At 41.7% G+C, this 19216-nt stretch overlaps 1 long non-coding RNA gene and 1 pseudogene across 1 annotated transcript in view; both read left to right on the top strand.

Moving 5' to 3' along the window:
- Positions 1-74: 74 nt before the first annotated feature.
- LOC118934911 (translation machinery-associated protein 16-like) lies at positions 75-1975 on the top strand (annotated as a pseudogene).
- Positions 1976-3264: 1289 nt separating this feature from the next.
- LOC130681907 (uncharacterized) overlaps positions 3265-19216 on the top strand; it is an 89453-nt gene continuing 73501 nt past the window's right edge. Inside the window, exon 1 of the long non-coding RNA XR_008995185.1 lies at positions 3265-3585. This is a non-coding gene — a long non-coding RNA (uncharacterized LOC130681907). The remainder of the gene's footprint in view (positions 3586-19216) is intronic.

Raw genomic sequence — 19216 nt, 5'->3', positions numbered from 1 at the left:
TAGATGCTTAGTAAATATTTGCTGAATGACTGAATGAACAGAGAAGGATCCCATGACACAGCAGTAGATACAAATGTACACATACTCACAACCAAAGACAGAGGATCATACACAGAAACACAGCAACAAGGATACAAACATGAATAGGGAAATACAACAATTGAGACATATGTAAACACAAGTCACAGGGATCTCAAACCAAAAATAACAGACATAGGGAGACATTAGACATACAAAGAGGGGGACAGGGAGCCAGAGTGATAGCATCAGAGAAACAAACCTGGGCTTCTTTATCCACTTTTGAGTTACTACCCCTGTCACAAAGAAAGAATTAGGAAGACGAAAACAAGGTCACCTGGGGACAGACACACAATAACTAATGTGAAAACAGTGAAGCATAACAACATACAAATTAAAAGATAGACATACATGAAGAAGATCCAGGCACAGGAACAGAAGGGTTGAGACACACAGTGACACAGAGGTAACCAGGGAGACACTGGTCAAGATCACAGTCCAAGACACAAAAACAGAGAGGTAGAAACACAGAGACACACAGACATGCTGACTTGTAGACATGGGGTAGGAGGTGAGAGGAAAACACAGAGACATAGGACCAGAGACCTATAAGGATACAGAAACAGAGGTGTGACACAGACACAGACTTGGCGATAAAAACCCAAAGACACAAGCACATGCAGAGAAACATATTAAGAGTGAGTCGGGAACAGACATATATTCACATATCCAGTGACAAAGACATGAGGATACAGATACCTGAACAGTGACAAATTCCAGCAAAGAGACTAGGGGGTCAGGTCAGATAACAGAGACAAGGTGGAGGCCCAGGTATGAAGACATTGTGACACAGTGCCAGGGACCCAGGAAATCAGAGACAGAGATACTGGAACAAGTAGACATGGGGTTGTGCACTCACAAATACAGTCATATGGTTATAGTATAGACATAGGGAGAGAAACAAAGAGACATGTCTAGAAGGATCAAGATAGAACACAGAAACCTAGACACATAGAAACAGACACACAGAACATAAGCAAATAGGCAGAGACACAGTGACAAGGAAATCTACCCACAGAGGCCTGGATGCAAAGACACAGAATCAAGGTATACGTGGGAACACCCAGAAACAGAGATACACAGTCAGGCGACCAAGCCACAAATGAAGGGATATAGACACTGAATTAAACTCAGGGACAGAGATAGTGTCTCAAAAGTAAAAGGCATGGAGAGTGTGGAGGTCCCTTGGGGCAGCGAGGAGCGCCATGCCTAAAGCACTAAAGGTAAAAAGTGTAGGACAGGAAAAAAAAAAGTCATCTATCCGTATAGTAGAAAAGCAGCTCAAATGACAAGAGAGGCCCACAAACAAGAAAAAAAAAGGAAAAGTTGAAGAATGAAAAGCTGTTGTGTTTCAACCTTATTGGTGAAAAACTCCAGTGGTTTCAAAATCATCTTGATCCCCCAAAAGTAGGATATTCAAAAGAAAGGTCCTTGTGAATTAATTGAAAGGTATTTAAATCGATTCAGCAGTGAGCTGGAGCAGATTGAATTACATAATAGCATCAAAGACAGGCAAGGAAGGTGGCATTGTTCCAGGGAGACAGTCATCAAGCAGGCAATGGAGTGTGAGCAACAGCACTAAGAAGGATATGGCCTTGAGATTCCAGACATTGTAAATGCAGATAATCTGAAAAATTTTAGGGAATGGGATTTGGATCTGAAGAAATTGCCAAACATTAAAATGAGAAAAATTTGTGCTAATGATGCAGTTACCAAAAAGAGCAAGAAGTAAACTGTTACAACTGTAGACAAAGATTTAGGGGAATTGGAAATAAAAGATGAGTCAAGTGACTCAGATGAGGAGATGACTGCAGTGGCCTAATTGTCCCTTATTTGAGTTGAAAATAATTAATTTGAGTGCCTCAAGTTACACTTGAATTGATGATGGTAAATAATTGTCTAGATCCAAAAATTTGCTAGTTAACTTACTCTCTTATGTGGTGAGTGTAAGAATATAGTAATTTAGCCTCCATTTACCCCATGGTCCCAAGCACAGAAGTCAGTGAGAATTATGCCTGGGCTTGCCTGGGTTTGCCCCGCCTTATCTCTAAACATCCCGACCCTCCCCCAAAGCAACAGGCCGGGGGGATCTGCCACAGTAGAAGGCACAATGCTCTGCCACAGTAAAAGGCACAATGCTCTGCACCACGCTGCTGCTCTCTCTCTCTCTCTTTGTCTCTGTCTCCCTGCCCCCCTGCTCTCCCTGCTCGCTCTCTCTCTCTCTCCCTGCTCCCTCTCTCTCTGTCCTCTCTGCTCTCCCTGCTCCCTCTCTCTCTCTCCCCCACCCCCTCTGGGGCAGCCACTCTCTCTTTCAGATAATAAAATCTCTTGCGTGGGCCCGTGTCTCCTGAGTCATTCTGGGTAAGGAGGGTCGCGGCGAGATACCCTTCCATTGGTGCCGTGACTTCGGATGAGGCTCTCCCATTGACTTTACTCTTCCTCCGGGAACCTGGGCTGCTTTGGGAACCCTCACTGCCCAATCCTCCTCCACGGGCTCATCGTCCACTTCCCCAGTCGCTCATCTTCTCACCCAACACCGGCCTTCGATTTGGTGAGTCTCCCCTTCATGGTCAACTTAAATGTCCCTTTGGAACCTGTGAAGTGACCGTTGAGTGTCTGGCACCCTAAAGGGATCCTCTGGGACAGGGGCACCCCCAACCACAACTTTCAGAGTCACAGTTGATCCCCATAGTCAACCCTTCTTTGCCTCCCCATGGTGAGAATCCTCATCCACTGAGGCCCCGTCTCCCTTAATTTATCTATGTATCTATGCTACTTGTAAACTCCTGGTACCAGGTACCAAGCATCCTTGGCGTTTTCGCCTTGACCCCGCAGTTAGAGGTGGTGATGACCCCCTAACTGTGACTGGTCTTCTCCACGACCTTCTCAATCGCTCAGGGACGCCTCAGTAACTTCCGAATGGTCTCGTTCTCACCATGGGATCTGGCCCCTCCATTCCCACAGATTCACCACTGGGGTGCTTACTCAATAATCTAAAGCCCCTCCACCTCACTCCAGACCTCAAACCTGTTAGCTACTGTAATGAGATCTGGCCACAGTATCCCTTGAACTGAAAGGGCAAGCTCCCAGACTCTATTTCAGCCAATCGGGAACCAGATCCTACCTCAGCCAATCGGGACTCAGATCCTATTTCAGCCAATTGGAGCTTGGTCTCTCTCTCCTCTCCAGTCAGCAAGGAGCCCACCCACCACCTTAGACCCTGCCAATTGACCAGAGCCACGACCATCACCCCACCAACCGTCCTAGAACCCCATAAAACCTTTGTGTTTTTGAAACTCACTCTCTTTCTCTGGCATCTTGCCACTGTGTTGGTGCAGATGAGAGATTGAGCTCGAGCTAGCTTGAATAAAGGCTCTTTGCTTTTGCATCAGTGTTGGCTCCTTGGTGGTCTTCTGGGATTTGCGACTTTGGGCACAACATTTGGGGGCTCGTCCGGGATCCCAGAGACTCCCAGAACTCCTGACCCGGAGGACCCAGTGACGGCTGGTGAGTGCACTCAGTTATCTGTCTGTCTTTGTCTATCTGTGTCTCACTGTTTTTGTTCGTGAACAAGCCTGTATAAGCCTGTAGGAGCTCCAATCCCTGTCAGGGTTGGCATTGACTTAGGCAGATACGCTGGCGGGTCATCGACCAGGGGTCTTGGGAGATGTCCCTTGTCCCCGTCTGGAAGATGAAGTCCTTATCTGTGAGGAAAGTCAGCTGCCACTGCAGTCTGACAGCCCCTCAACTTACTTTCATTTTGCCTCTGCGGCCGCAGCAGATTCTTCTCTGTAGGCATCTGTTTGTTTGTCGTGTTTGTCTTAGTCTTGTTGTTGACAGAAGAAATGGAACAGATGCAGATGACTCCCTTGTCTCTCATGACAGACCATTTTTCAGATGTTAGTGAGAGAGCTCACAATTTGAGCATGGACGTCAGTAAAATTTTGTGTTTTCTGCACCTCCGAGTGGCCGTCCTTTAACGTTGGCCAGCCGCTGGAGGGAACATTTAATCTAACCACTCTTTTACAGGTTAAAGACAAGAGGGGAAGAGCTAACAAACTCAGTGTGGAAGTCCAGTAGGGTTGGTGGTAAACTTTTTGTTCTAGCGAGTAGCCAGCTTTCAATGTTGGATGGCTGCCAGAGGGAACCTTATCATTATGTCTCAGTCTGTATGTTTGTGTGTCTAAGTGTGTAAATGAAAATATCTTTCTACCTCCGGATGGTATTAATGAAATTCATTTAAAGACAGGCACTTGTGAAAATTGGGCAATCTAAAACTTCCAGAAAATTCTAATAGAAAATATTAAGCATTAATGCTAATTTAAGTTGAATTGAAACAGACATGTCCTTATGGTTATCAGCTGCCTAAGTTTACCTAAAGTCATTTAAGTTGATGTTATCCGCTAAATCTTTCAAGAATAAAATGCTTAGAGGCTTGACTTTGTCTAATATTCAGTAAAGGTTTTGTAAGTAATCTAGCATAGTTGTTAGGAATGAATAAACTAAAATGTGTGGCAACTGAACACCTTAATAATTGTGTTACAGTGTGTATACCAACCTATAGCCTGAGAATTTTTGTGGTAACCTAAAGCCTTAAAGTTTTGCTAAGTTGAAGATAAACTTTTGTGCTTAGTGAGAGATTGTGCTGTAAAGCTCATGGTTACAGAAATTATAAAATGTGTTCATAAATTTGTCAAAGAATGCTAGTGTAACAGTTTACAATAGCCTGCTTCTCAGTGTTCACTAAAAATTAAGGTACCTAATGGTTTTCAGTTACTACTTAAAGAAATAAGGAAAACATTTCTGCATGCTAAAGAATGTTTCTTGATAAAAGAAAGTAACTTTGTTCTAAAGTACAGCTGTTTATTTGGAGGGAGAACTCTAAATGTAAGAAGGTTGTAGAAAGTTTGTAGAAGAATTTAATATGGTCATGCTATATAAAATTAAAGCAAATGAGTCTCGGTATCAAGTACACAGCAAAATTAGAATTTTGTTTTCAGTTAAAAAGACAAAGATTTCTTAACTATTAGTCTGCTCTTAATATTGAAAGATTGCAAAGGGTTCTCTGTTTTATCAAAGCAATTTCTCATGCTTAACATCTCAAAGAGTTGTCGGAGTATTTAAGAAAATGAGATCTTAATATTAAAAGGACTAAAAGCTAAACTATGCTAACAACTGTGTAAACTTCTTTATTTGCCTTTGAGGTATTTTTGTCATTCTGGTTAAATGGATAAGTATTGTTTCATAGCAACCTATAATCCTATTTAAGCAAGTGCCAAAGAAACTTTCTTCTGACAATTTCCCAAAATCAAATTCAAATAGGTGCTTTTACCTCTAGTTAACTGATATTTTCCAGAGGGCCCCTGGAACATGTCAGAGGAATTTTTTTTCTCATTGGGGAAAGTATTTGGCTAATTTGGCTTATTTATCTGATATATATAATTACCTGCTTAATTACACAGAAAGCACTGTCAAAGGGAATGATGCTAAACTTTGTTACTGAATGTTTTGTTACAGAAATATCCAAATTTCCTTATGTCAACTGTCTTATAGTAAGCTCTCATCAGATCTTTAGCCATTGTCATTTGTCTTTTGTCATTTATACTCACTGTTTTATTACTCCTAAACTACTAGTAAAGAACTAGATTTCAGCAGAACAGACATTGGTTACATAAGATTTAATAGACTAAGGAAGATGATTTTGTGGCTTTTTGTTTCAAATGTTGCTGATAAAGTGCTTTAAGCTTTTTCTCTTAAGCTGACAACAGCTTATTAAATGACTATCTTTATAAGCAGAATTGAAACTTTATCTTTCCCTCTACCTGATCCCTCCAGAATTTAAAAACTCTCAGTGACTATATTTATATTTCATGGCAGTATGTTTATTTGCATAAGTTCAATAAGAACCTGCTTTCCTTGTAAGAGGACCAATTAAAAACACAGGTTATACTACCAAGGCTTTGACTGGAATGTCATACCTGAGAGACACATGCATAAAGCTCAGATATGAACAGCTTTAAGGAACTAAGGTTGACTTTATATAGCCAACAAAGCCCCTTGGAAGAACTGGCCTGGTACCTTGCTTACAGGGTTCCCAGCAGCCTTACCAGGTGAGTAAGGAAGGTCACTTCCTGGCAAGTGCAGGAACCTCAGGATGTCTTGGGGACCTCGAGAAGAGAGGAATTCATACAAATCTACAGGTACTGCAGGCAAAACCTGATGGCAAGTCTGGCAGGGCTTTCTGGCCTCAAAGAGGCCTTAAAAGTTCAATCTGAAATTCCTTACAAAAAGTTCTAGCAAAGCACACTTAAAAGAGCCTGTGTAATCAATTGCTCTTCTTGATGCACTTATGCAAATAATCAAGCCAACTGTTAATTATTTTCTTAACCTGGTTACTTCTAATAAAAAAATGAGGGTGATTTTAGAGAAAAGTATTGTTTCAATAATGCAGTCTTATCTATACTAAATCCAAATACTAGTCATTGAGATGTAAACTTGATCCAGAATTCTAATTTCCCCTGATACCTGGCTATGATTCTCAATTAGAATCTTCATATTTTTAGTTCTCATATTCAGCCATGCATTCTTTTTTTTAATAAAACATGAGATGTCTTTATAATGAAGTGTTAGGAAGACATTAAATATGATACTTAAAATCTGTTTTATTCAAAAACAATTCAACAAATATTATTGGAGGGTGCTGTGTTAGTCTCCTAGTCAGCCATGCATTCTTAATCTTGTCAAGTTTGTCCTTCCAGAATAGAAAATACAACTCCAGATGTTGCTACTTAACTTAATAACATGATTTGTTCTATCTCGCCTGGAAGCCACAAAACTGCAAATAGTAATAGAAATGAAACCCAGAATAGAAGCGCCAACCTTCTGAGGCCCTCTCAACTGACCAGTGATGGAGACCTAACTGCACCCCGTACTGCACCCCCGCTCAGCATGAAGCAGCCAGTGCGGTCATCGCCCCCTTTTCCTAGCAGCAGCTAAGGTCTCTATCTGTAAAGGGGAGAATGAGACAGGAACCATAGGCTTAGAATAAGGTGAGAGCCTCTGGAGAAAGCAAGGCAGGATATTTGCAGTCAGAGCAATGTAAAACTACATGCTAGGAACCGCCCCCCCCTACTAAAACTGATGAACATTAAGCTCTAGAATCATTCTTCAGTGAGATCAGTTAATGTTCCCCAGATAAAAAAGAGTAGCACATGTTTTATTATGCTAATCATTTGTAATCGTGTGTAAGATTCACTTTAGCATACTAAAAGGCCCAAGCCTACGTGCTGTCTTTCCTCCTTTAAGATCTGACGAGGTAATTTTGCAAACTGAGCAACTAACTGCAGACCCAGATGTAGACGGCATAGTAAAAGGCAGGATTCTTTAGCAAATAGACAATACCTCAGTCCACTTTGGGAGCTGAGTAGGCAGCCTTTTGATATGCTCCCAGACCAAGATGCTGGTATCCCAGAGAAAAATCAACGCAGGAAATTCCTTATGTTAAGTTAATTTTTAATATTCAGAGAACACTTAAGTCCTTCCCCACCTTTTTGGATAGGCTCTAGCACAAGACCTCAAATTCCTTACTCTCTCGAGCTCCACCCTCCTTCAATATGTAGATGATCTTCTGTGCCACCCCTCCCTACAAACCTCTCAACAGGATATTATTCTCTTAAACTTTCTCTCCGAACACAGCTATCGGGTCTCACCCTCTAAAGTTCAGCTGTCTGCCCCTCAGATCACATACCTGGGAGTTAAGCTTTCCCCGCGCTACAAGGCCATTGCCATAGACAGGAAAAAACTCCAAACCATGCCCGTTTCAAACAACAAAGACACCATCCCTAACTCCCAAATGGCAAAGGACCATACACAGTAATCCTTTCCACGCCAACTGCAGTTAAACTCCAGGGTCTTCCCCACTAGATACACAACTCCCACCTTAAGCCGTTTGTCTCAGCTTATTCCCCTCCCACCAAATCTCCCACAGGTTCCTACTCCACCCTGACCAGACCTCTTACTCTCCTCATTTCACGCTGCTCATCTCCACTTCCACTCATCACTGAACTTTCTGCCAGCACAGAGTCCTAAGACCTCCCTTACAACCGCCATGCATCATGCCTCAGGATTGTTAATCCTGGTCTCAACACTTAACTCTCTCACCAGACCTATCTTCCCAATGCCAGCCCTTTCTTCTCTTTCAGACTGTCCAAAAGATTGCACCATCAAGGATTCCCTTTGCCCTACAGGTCGCTTTTCTGCCTACACATATGTCCCCCCAAAATGCTATTAATTCAGCCACCCTATGTAAACATAGAAATCAGCCCAAATGCAAAAAAATTCTAACCAAACCTTTAACCCCTCTCCAAAGACGATGATCTTTACTGAACCTGGAAAATGCCATCACCACTGCAGACCAAGGGCTCATCTGAAGAGCGCCCCCCATCAATACAAAAATGAACTTCATCGCCCCTAATCAGCAGGAAGCAGTTACTGAAGACTGACCTTCACCCCTTCCTAAATCCTCTACCACTTATAAAACAGAAAAGGGAGGAATGTAAGAATTTAGTAATTTATCCTCCATTTACCCCATGGTCCCAAGCACAGAAGCCAGTGAGAATTATGCCTGGGCTTGCCTAGGTTTACCCCCGCCTTATCTCTAAACACCCTGACCCTCCCCCAAAGCAACAGGCCAGGCAGATCCGCCACAATAGAAGGCACAACGCTCTGCACCATGCTGCTTCCCTCTCTCTCCCTGTCTCTGTCTCTCTGTCCCCCTGCTCCCTCCGTCTCTCTCTCTCTCTCCACCCTCTTCTGGGGGCAGCCACTGTCTTTCAGATAATAAAATCTCTTGCATGGGCCCCTGTCTCCTGAGTCATTCTGGGTAAGGAGGGTCACGGCGAGATACCCTTTCAGTGAGAATTCTAGTTGCAGTTTCAAAAACACTGTTATGATTTTTATTTTAAAATGTTGCTTTCCGTTTAAGTTGCTAAAATAGATACAGCAAAATAAAATTGTGATCTTTAAGGTACATTTAATCTGAATTTCTGGGTCGGGGGAGCAACGTGAATAAGTACAAAAAATGATTTTAGTTTTTTTCCTTGTATTTAGTTAGGATAATCTAATCTCACATTTTGTGGCATGGACAGCAACCTGTTTTCTAATAAGGGTCCTATGGATACTTCTAGGGAAGTGATAGCAAAATTGTCTTTCAGTACTGATATTTTACTCATCTTCCTCTTAATCATTCAGGCTATTTTCTTTCCTCAAGAAACAGGAAAAATATAATGTGGAATTCAAATATACTGGTGGGATTGTACATTATTTTTATTTATTATCTTTAAAGTTAAATGGTAAAAACTAAATTATTCTTGTTATGCTGATCTCCCACACCTTTATCTTTTGATAGAGTGGATAAATGATTTCAGGTTAGCTCTTTTGTTTGTATGTTATTTCCTGTTTTCTCATTGTGAGAAGTGATATTTTGTGGGAACAGAACTGAAGATTAGAGAACCAATTATTTTAGTTTTGTTATTTTGTATTCTGTGACATAGGTCATATAAGTCCAGGGAAAGGAAATCCCGGGGCAAAATACCTCTAAAAACTGAAGTGAAAGGGAGAAATAAAGTTTAAAACCCGTTTATTGCTTACAAAACTGCAGTCTGGCCCATCTCACTCTCTCTTGGGCTCTCAAGCAGCCACAACACCTTCCCCTCACCTCTCAGGTACAGATAAGCCCTCTGTTGCCCAGGTAATCATCCACTGATATGGAGATGAACTTCTCCACCCCTGAGGAAAGATGCAAATGCTCTAAAGCCTACTTGTTTACACCTCTGAACACCTGTTGATATGCAGATGCACCAAAGTCAGGCGAGAAATTCTGGAAATGTTTCAATTTTACCCACAGTTAAATGACACATAACTCAATATTTCAAGTGTCATTGAAAACATGGATGTGTTAGAATACTGTTCTTCATAGTTGTTAAGTGCAAGTGTCTTTTAGTCTATTTTCTAAAGGATGCAATTCAAATGTATTTGAGTATTTTTGAGAAAAGAAAATATAAAACAATGTTTTTAATTTATAATTGTATTTAGTTATTGTAAGAATGAATTAGCATGAGAATGGCCATCTTAAGGGCCGAAAAGCCATTTTCTGAGTATGTGACTCAGGAAAGGAGGAACTGGGTAAGGCTTGATAAACAGGTGTTGAAGAACAAGTTAATCATAGACACGGGGTTGTGGGCGGCTGCGACCCTTGGTCAGCTAATCATGCATACCGAGTTGTGGGCGGTTGCGACTCTGGTCAGCTTATCTTGCTGAACCACCCTAACATTTGAGGAGTGGTCTTATCTTGCTTTTGCTTAACCCCCAGGATGTGGCACAAGCCAAAAATTATGGAAAATTACTGTGAGTAAGTGCTTTTTGAAAATGCCATATAAACCCCTGGCTTTGAGTGCTCTGGGTCCTTGTTGAAACCCGCTGCGTCGGGCAGACACTTGGATCCCAGCTAGCTGGAAATAAACCTCGCTGTGTGACTTGCATTATCGTGAGTGTCTTCTGTCTATTTGAGAGGTGGTCGACTCCGGACCCTAACAGTTATGAGGTTAAATATCGACTAAGTCTTGTTAACAATTTGTTTAAAATGTTACAAATCTTTTACTTCTGAAAATTAAAAATAAAATTGATTTCCATAAAAAAATATAAAAAAATCAAAGGCATGGATCCAGACAATAGATACAAACACAGAGACAGTGATACAGTGGTGGTGAATCAGATCAAAACAAAACCAGGGATGGAGCAAGATGGACAAAGAAACAGATGTAGAGAGACACCCTGACAAGCAGAACAATAGAAACCAAAACACAGTCATGGAGATCCAGAGAAAAAGACCCAACAACTGATAAAGAGAGATACTGAATCACAAAACAACTTAAGACACAGCCACAGCAACACTTAGAAACAATACTATAGAGATGTTGGTAAAAGCTGGGGAAAATAAATGGAGAAATAAAATAAATATGGGGAGCAGAGTCCCAGAGGTGCACAGACTCAGGGACTCACCAACAAAGGACACACAGAAGAAGTCATAGGCAGATTCATGGGCACGAACACTGAAACACAGAGGCTTAGGGAGAGACACCCAGAAAAGAAACAGACTCCAAGACACACTTACACCAGAGGACAAAGGGCCAGGGATATGCAAAGACTTGGGGAAACACAGAGACAGGAACACACAGACACTGCAACACAGAGGCTCATGGGTGCCCAGACAGAGATGCACAGGCACTAGATCACATGCAAAGACTCAGGGACATGCAGACTCAGGAGTGCACAGTGACTCAAAGACATTATAAAGACTCAGGAATAAGCAAAGGTTCAGAGACATGCAAAGAATCAGGAACACCCAAAAACTCAGGGACGCACAGAAAAAGGGATGCACAAACATTCAAACACAGAAACTCATTAGATGCCCACACACTAGACATGGAAATCCATAGGCACACAGAAAGAGGGAGACCCAGACACTAGGTAACAGGCTGAGGATATGCAAAAACTCAATTACATTCTACAGTAAGTATGCAGTCACTAAAACACAAGAATCAGGGACACACAGAGACAAGGACATAGAAGTAGGGGAATATAGACAAAGATTAAGGGGCACCCAGAAATGGGTATATATAGACACCAAAATACAGAGACTAATAGGATGTATAATACAGGGATGCCTAAAAAATGGGACACAGAAACTGACAAATTTACAGGGGACCAAGACATGCAGATATTGGACCACTACATAAAATGGAAACTGCAAACATCAGAACACAGAGACAGTAGGACAAAGAAACCTTGGGAAAACTGAAATATGCAGACACTGGAACACAGCCAGACACTTGCCCATACAGATAAATAAAATACACAAAGCAACTAGGAAACATAGGCAACCACTAACACGAACAGAGACATTGGCATATACAAACATTAACACACAGACACTAGAACAGATGTCAGAATACACAGGGTTGCTGGCATACAGAGACAATGGGACCAGACACTGCCACACAGGTACTGGTACACACAGACTCTGGGATACAGATACAGAGGGACACATAGAACCTGGGGCATACATACACCACTGAGACACAGGAAAACTAGGGTACAGGGACTAAAGCACACAAAAGCTAGTCAGAGACACAGAGTAGCATGTTGACACTGGTGCACACAGAAGATAGGATACCCAGACTTTGAGGAACACAGAGACAAAACATACAAAAATACTGAGACACACAGAAACTTTGACTCAAACAATAAAACAAGCAAACGCTGGAATAAACATACACTGAGGTGCACTGGCATTGGGACACAGAAACTAGGACACACCCAAGGACATAAAGTTATTGGGACTTACACAGGCAGTGGCACACAGAGATATGGGACTACACAGAAATGGCTCATACAGACACTGGGTCAAACAGACATTGTGGCACACAGACACTGGGCTATAGATATTGAGATACACAAACACTGTAACACATGCAATATGCAAACGGTCAGTGGAGTACACAAATGTTGGTGCATATAGAAACTGAGGAACCACAGATACTGGGACTTACGTAGACACCAAGACACACAGACACTAGAACATATAGTCATTAGAAAATAAACAGATATTGGGACACCCAGGCATTAGAATACAGAGAAGCTGTGATCTACAGACACTGGGAAATATATAGACACTGTGACGCACAGTCATTTTGACACACAGACACTGGTGTACACTCGGGTAGAAACAGAAACTGGGAACTACAGACACTGAGTTTCACAGACACTGGTACATAAACATTGAAACACATAGACACTTGGATGTACAGAGACACTAGGAGGTACAATCACTGGGACACTTAAACACTTGGAAACAGGGTGCACAGACACTGAGACAAAACATTTGGGACATACAGACACTGACACATATAGATGTTGCAATACAAAATTAATGCAACACACAAACATAAGTTTTCTCAAAAACTGGGACATACAGACACTGGAAAATTTGTAAATACTGGGATAAATGATCACGGGTAGAAAACACTTAAACCTACGGATTCTGGGACACACAAATACTAGGACATATAGACACTGGGATATAGTCTGTAAGACACAGAGAAACTCTGAAACTCAGACACACTACATCATTCTGACACAGGGACACAGTCACTGAAACATACAATTACTGCTATACACAGGCCAAAACACAGAAATTGGGGTATAGACATTAAGCCATACAAAATACTGAAACACATAGACATACTGCAACATGCCCACTCTGGAACACAAAAACACTGGGAGATACAGATTGACACAGATACTGGAACATACAATCATTGGGATATTCACAAACATGAGGACACATAGACACTAGAACTTACAGACATGGGGATACTTGGACATTGGGACATATAGACACTTTCCACAGATACTGAGACTCACAGACTCTAGTACAAAAACACTTAGGCACACAGACTGGGATACAGACAGCGAGGCACACAGAAATCCTGAAACTGAGATATACAACTAACATGCTGACAATGTGACACACAGACACTGTGAGCACAAAGACCCTAATACACTCATTTACAGAGATAAAGAGAAATTGGTATACACAGATACATAGACACTGAGACACATAGACCTTAAAGACACATAAACATTTGGATATACAGAGACACGGGACACACAGTCATGGAGACACTCAGATACTGGGACACATAGACACTGGTCACAGCCACTACAACACATAGATATTGGTGCACAAACGCGGGGAACACAGACATTGGGACATACCAACACTGGGACGTTCATAGATTCTCTAATATACAGACACTAGGAAACAGGCATTGGGATGAACAAACACTGGGGCATATAGACATCGAGATGCATAGACAGTAAGACACAAAAACACTTGGAGGTATAGACACTAGGATACACAGGCACTAGGACAAAGAAACACACATACATTGTGACTTACAGAGACACCAAGACACACAGACACTGGGATACATAGTTGTCAGGAAATGTATAACATTGGAACATATAGTTAATAGGAGGCACAGATACTGGGAAACAGGCATTAGTGTGTATAGACAATAAGACAAGTCGCATTGACTGAGATGCACAAATACAGGCATATTCGGTCAATGAGACACAGAGACATTGTAACACACACAGACACTGGGTCACACAGACACTGGTGCACAGAGACTGGGACAAGCTGTCATTGAAACACATCCAGACCCTGCATTGCACGGACACTAAGAAACACAGATATTGAAATATATAGCCACAGGGACATATTGAAACTGGAAAAACAAAGACACCGAGATATATACAGATACTCAGACACAAACACTGTTCAATATAGTCTTTTTGGACACCTACAAATAGGGGCAAATACCAACACCATGGAATGCTGATGCTGGGATATAAAAACACTGACTCTAAGATACATAGACACTTGGGCATAAAGAAAAGCTAGGACAGAGTCATTGGAAGAGTCAAAGATTGGAACACAAACACAAAGGCACACATAACGATATTGGGACACACAGAAGCTGAAGCACATTGACACATGGATATACTGTTACTGAGCTATACATAACTCAGACATTGAGACACAAAGACACTGGGGTACACAAAAAATGGTACATATAGACAGTAAAATACACAATGGGACACAAAGCATCTGAGGTGCCCTTGATGCAAGGCCTTGCAGGACAAGAGTACTTTACCACTGGCAAAGAGTTAAAAGGAAAAAATATTGGAGGGAGGGGTCTTATCCTGAGTCTTGAGACAGGGGTAAGCATAGAGTGCTCTATGTGAGGAGAGTGCTAACTGGAGAGGAAGGTAGATGGCTGGGTAAAACAAGTGAAGTGGAAAGAGGGAGTATGTATGATAAATGTGCATATTCTCCTAGGGTCAGTATAGAACCAGTGCAATCTGAGGCAAAGTGTGGAGATGTTTAGACCTAGACTTGAGGAGCTTGGTCTGATAGGATGGGAGAAGAGGAAAGGAGAGAATAAGGGGCCTTGCTGAGGTGTTATTGGGTGGGAATGAACAAACACAAAGGCACACATTTACATTCTTCATTCATTCAACAAACATTTATCACAAGCTTCCTCTGTACCAGACCTTGTTCTGGGCCCTAGGAAAACATAATGTGACTTACACTTTGCTTTCAGTAATATTGAGCCTGCTTGGGGTTACAGATGTTGAAGCCGTTGGGACAGAGGTGAGCACAGGGAACTGTGGGAGCCCCAGAAGCCCAGGAAATCCAGCCTGGATGTCAAGGCAGGCTTTTTGGGGGAGGCAATACCCAGGTCTAGTATAGAAATACAAAGAAAAATTAGTCAAATATGAGGCTGTATCAGGGAAGAACATTTCAGACAGAGGGGTTATCTTCACCAAAAGCTAAAAGACTTATTTATTCACTCATTCATTCCACTAACAGTATTGATCACCTACTATATACCAAGCACTGTGCTAGGTGCTGGGAATTCAGTAGTAAACTAGACATGGTCTATGTACTCATAGAGCTTACCCTACAAGAGAAAAGAAGAAACTGCCAAATTTGTACAAGGAACAGTTCAGCATAGCAAGATTAGAGAGATCAAGGTGAGAGGGGGAAGGAGCATCAGATAAAATGTGAGAGGGAAGCAAGAGCCAGATGATGGAGGTTCTTGTGGTCCATGGTATTTGGACTAGGACAATGGCAATGGGTCAGAGAAATGGAAGATTACAGAGATAATGAGGTAGAAGGGAGAAAATATAATGACTGATTTGATTGAAGGTGAGAGAGAGAAAGGAGTCTAGCATGACTTCCATGTTTATTTCTATCTTGGGCAACTGCATAAATGATGGAGCCATTCCCTAAGATGGAGTAGATAAGAGAAGAGGTAGGCCTTGGTAGGGAGCCTACATTAGTTTAAGGTGTCTGTGGGTCTTTCAAACATTTATTAATTAATCTCACCTCTTTCTCCAAACATCTTGATATTCCATAGATCTCTTTGTTAGGATTACTTTGGTTGCAAGTTATAGAAAATGCAAACTCAAATTATTTTAATAAAGCGAATTTTTTGGCTAATAATAATGTTACTCAATGATGTCACCAAGGTGACATCCATCTTCTTTCTATGTCTCCATTCTACCTTCTACAGAGTTGCCCTCATTTAATCTCAGTGTGACTGCCACCAGCAACAGCCACCGAACAAAAGACCTGAGCTTCACTCTAACTTGGGTACATGCCTACTTTAGAACCAATTGCCATGTCCCAGGATATAGGGATGTGCTAACTGGCTTGGGCCAAATCTGGGCCCATTCTTGGATGTAAGGTTTGGGTCAGCTCCACTCAACTACATGGCTGCTATATATTGGGTGAGGGGTGAAATGGATACTGGATAAACTACCAAGCATGTTGCTACATTAGAATAAATGGTTTGGTAATAATAAACACTGTAAATCAGTTCAAAGGAATAAGTACCTAGTAATGATGGATAGTAATTGTACCAGAAAACCCAAGCAGAATAAAACCACTGCAATGCAGCCAAAAAGCTTGGGCTTCCTAGAAGCCACGACACAAAATGACAACACAGTGATGATCTCTGAAATAGCTATTCTTCATAGTAAGTAGCAAATGACTGATGTCATAAGTCACAATCCCCTCTATCCTTTATACAAGTTGGATAGAATTTAAATTTGGTAATGCTTCTATTAACAAAGGATAAAAGAGAGAAAGTGTGCAATATTTACTTTGGGAGACAAAGCAAGTCAATGGCCAGGACTAGAAACCCCAATAGTAATAAACTCTAGCTGATTTAAACAAAAAGGAATTTATTAAACAAGTTACTAGATAACTCACAGAGTCTGAAAGAGCTGGAAAACCAGGCACAAAGACAACATAGCCAGGAATGATGCCCAGAATCCCACTTAGAATTTTCTCACAGGAGACACTGCTCATGATGCCACTGGAAACTGGATACCACCATTTGCAGTTCCCACCCCACCAACTCTTGCACTGCCTCTGGAAACCAGATGTAGCTGTTACAACTACATTCACCCACCACCAGAATGGATTCCATGCAGTCCCTGCTTCCTTAAGTATTAATCCCTGATGACAAGTCTATGATAAGTTAATTTAATTGGTAGAGTCTAGTATGTACCCAAGCCCTAGTTGCAAAAGAGGCTGGGTAAGTGATTAGTGGCCTTTTCAGCTTCTTGGTGGCAGGTGGGCTCTGCCTCATAACACAGGGAATTATCAAGCACAGGAAAGGAACGGGCAACCAGAGATTGTGGTAAATGCTCACTATACTTGTCTTCCTGCCACCCTACCCAGGGCTTCTACAATGGAGCTACCTACTCTGCAACCAGTTGCTCAGTAAGCATTTCCCAAGTATGGTAAGCTAGCAACAATAGGAGAAAAATGTAGGGAGTAGAAGAGAGATGTCTCTCTATCCTCCTCTCAGGCTGATTGGAGTGCTCCACCTATACAGAAGCCCTTTGGCAAACAGCACCAAATTCTCTGGAAAGATGTTTAGGACTGGGAGGGCTTCCAAAGGAAGTGAGACTTGGTCTGTACCTTCAAAGACAGGTAGATTTCAGAGAGCAAAAGAAGAGAACATTGCATCTAGTTTCCACTCTTAACCCTCTTCTTCATTATCTGGGCCCAGATGCTCATTAGCTGTTTGAGTACCAGTTCACATTGGAAACACAAAACACTTAGGATGCCTAGAGAATGGTTGAACATCACTGGTGCCTCTAAGTCCCAAAGCTAGAGCTTGAGGGCCAATCTGGGGTCGGCAGCAAACGGATTCATAGTACAAATGTCTGGATGATACAGACCAAATGAGGTCCAGCAATGGTGTTTGCCCTCACTCAGGTGGGTGATCATGCATACCATTTCCTTCTCCCTTACTATGTGACCTCAAGTCAGTCAATTCTTCCCTCTAAGTCTCAGTCTTCTCTGTAAAGTGGAGACAATTAATTCTGTTTGCAGGGCTATAAGGTTAAAATAAAAGTATATATATGTATGCGTGTATATATTTACATGCACATAAACACACATTTATAGTGCCTAGATCCAGGCCTGACACCATAAATGGTACTTGATGTTATTATTCCCTCATAGAAAGTCAGAAGTAGAAGGAACTTTAAAAATTATCCACTCCAACACTCATTTCTCAGGTAGAGTAGTTGGCACACAGAGAGGGAAATATTTTGCCTTGGACCACACAGCAAGTTAGTGGCAGAGAAAGAACTACAACCTGTTCTTCCCTACTACTTTTCTAAGGCAATTTTTACCTTGTCTAGCTGAGCCATGTTGGTGACAATCCACAATGTGTGGTAAAGTCAATGGGTAACCCCTCCAAGAGGTGTTGGCCTGTCTTCAGCCGATGGAGGATTCATTCATCTATGATTTATAGAAAATTGATTTATTCCAGGTTATTGCTGAACAAACTTAGGGACTAGAGAACACTTGGGCCTAGTCCCTGCCCCTGAGGTATTCCAAGACCTGAGAGGAAATGATTATAAACACAGACCACTGCAAACAAACAAAAAATGTAGGTTTGTGTGGTATGTGCCATGTAGTGAGGGGACTAAAGGGTGGCTGTGGGGGATATTAAACTTTCCCCCTATAAACTCTGCCACCCCCTCCACATCTAACCCAAATAAATTGAATGACAATGATGTTCCTTGATATGGATAACTTCCATTTCTCAGTCTTACGTGAAGTGTGACTAAAATAATCCTGAGATTTATTTCACACAGCATACCTTCAAAGTCCACCCATGCTGTCACAAATGGCAGCTTGCCTCATTTTTTATTGCTGAATAATATTCGTGTGTGTGTGTGTGTGTGTGTGTGTGTGTGTGTGTGTGTGTGTGTAATAACCTGTTATCTATTCATCCATCCGTCCATCAATGGACACTTAGGTCGTTACCATGTCTTAGCTATTGGAAATAATGGTGCTATGAACATGGGGATGCAGATATCTTTCCATTAGCATTCTTGCTACTTTTGGATGTATTCCAAGAAGTGAAATTGCTGGATGATATGGCAGTTCTATTTTTAATTTTCTAAGCATCCTCCTTAA

Source organism: Manis pentadactyla, chromosome X, assembly GCF_030020395.1.
Source record: "Manis pentadactyla isolate mManPen7 chromosome X, mManPen7.hap1, whole genome shotgun sequence".
NCBI lineage: Eukaryota > Metazoa > Chordata > Mammalia > Pholidota > Manidae > Manis > Manis pentadactyla.
Note: the sequence above shows the minus strand (reverse complement) of the source record. Positions and strands in the feature narration are given on the sequence as shown.